Source organism: Amphimedon queenslandica, unplaced genomic scaffold (assembly GCF_000090795.2).
Source record: "Amphimedon queenslandica unplaced genomic scaffold, v1.1 AMPQUscaffold_13125, whole genome shotgun sequence".
Taxonomy (NCBI): Eukaryota; Metazoa; Porifera; class Demospongiae; order Haplosclerida; family Niphatidae; genus Amphimedon; species Amphimedon queenslandica.
Window position 1 is genome coordinate 1 of NW_003546639.1, and position 1,855 is coordinate 1,855.

General features: G+C 30.8%; 1 long non-coding RNA gene across 2 annotated transcripts; it reads right to left on the minus strand.

The window, feature by feature from the left end:
- Positions 1-487: 487 nt before the first annotated feature.
- LOC109585068 (uncharacterized) lies at positions 488-996 on the minus strand. 2 transcript variants are annotated; one of them, XR_002186302.1, is made up of 3 exons: positions 978-996; positions 594-783; positions 488-553 (listed from the first exon to the last, which is right to left on the minus strand). It is a non-coding gene; the product is annotated as an uncharacterized LOC109585068 (long non-coding RNA). The 2 variants fall into 2 exon arrangements; XR_002186301.1 differs by lacking the exon at positions 978-996 and adding an exon at positions 896-934.
- Positions 997-1,855: the final 859 nt, after the last annotated feature.

The window sequence follows — 1,855 nt, forward strand, 5'->3', positions numbered from 1 at the left end:
TGTCAAAATTATACGACTAGGAAAATTAATGTGCATCAGTAATTAGCATAATTTTATTACTAGTTACATTAAATCAGTCTATTTTTGATATTCAATTGCTATACTAAACTTCATTTTATCATGATGTAAATGTGGCATTTCAACTAACATTTAAAAAATTATCTATCACAAGCACACATTTTAATCGATTTAATTACTATTCCAAGTTTTTACTATGTAAAAGACAAGTACATTATTAAACAATTGGTATTTCATATTCAGCAGGTGGTGGAAGAGGAGTCTCATATTCATCATTAGTTGTATCATACACTGGTTCAACAGTTGATCTATTAATAATAACTTTAAATAATAATAATAATTGTATTTTATGTAACTGACTGTGTTTGTTGTACTGTACTGTATGCTGGACTATCCTTCATTAGTATATCATCAGCAGTACTGTATGTGTGTGTATAGACATAATGTAATAGTCAATAGTGTAACTAACTTTGTTTTAAATTCAGTTGTGGCATAAGCTGGACTGCATTCCATTACAATGTCATTATCTGATTTTCTATAAATTTTAAAATTAATTCAGTAATGAATACATTTACCTTTTTTGATTAATATCAGTCTTTTTTCTGTGCATAACCAGTACCAGTATAATAATTATAATTATAGCCAGTACTAATAATACAGTAAGAGCTACAGTTGGACCAACTATCACTCCAATATTCCCCTTATCATTGACTAATACAGTAGTCAATGGAGTAGTCATGGTAGTTGTTTCAGTAGAATAAGTAACTAAAAACATAAACTGATTAATATATGCATCAACAGTTATGTTTTCACTACTAATGACATTACTTCAAAATAAACTGACTACATACATCTATTAGTATATGTACTGTCTTACTTGTTGATGATAATGTAACAGTAATGACTAATGATGTATACACATATATGGAGATATATGGAGTGGCTCATTATAGTATTACCTGGTGGTATTGGTTGAGTCCTCTCTCCTTCATAAATCCTTCCATTAACATTAAATGATATAGATATAGAGAACAAGTAGTTCAGATTAGGATCTAATCCTCCTATTAGACCTTCAGTAGTATCACCTGGGAATACTCTCATTCCTGTCTCTACTTGTCTCTTCTTTCTTGAGGAGCTACTAGTTGACTCATAATAGACAGTATAATGACTAGCTCCAGAAACAAAACCCCACTCAGCCATCACTGCTGTAGAATTGAGCTTTGTTATAAAAAAGGTTTCAATGAGAGCTAAAATGGGTAATACCAAATACGATGATACATTAATTTACTATTCTTTACGCAATTGCTTACTATATGTTATTTTAATTGCTTACGTATTTGAATAGTACTACATAGTCTATCAGTCCATTCTCCTGGTCCAATACTAGTATATGCTCTCACTCCAATAGTATAACTAGTATTAGGTATCAATCCTACTATACTGTAATAAGTGTTAGTAGTGTTAGTTACAGTGTATGGACCAGTACTGGTAGACTCTCTATATCTTATCTCATATACTGTAATGATACCATTAGGTATTGTAGGAGGATTCCATACAATAGTTATTGCAGTTGGTGATTTTCCATGTCTTAGATCAGATATCACACCAGGAACTGTGTTAAGATCATGTTAAACTGATCAATATCTCATTGACTTACTTGATTCAGCAGTTAATTGTACTTTTTGTCTAGCTGGTCCAGTCATATTATAATTATAAGGTATTATACTCACAGTATAGTTAGTATATGGTATTAATCCTGTGAGATTATACATTCTGTTGTCTCCTCCAGTGATATTAACAGTATAACTAGTGTTTGAAGTGATGTTAGTGTACGTGA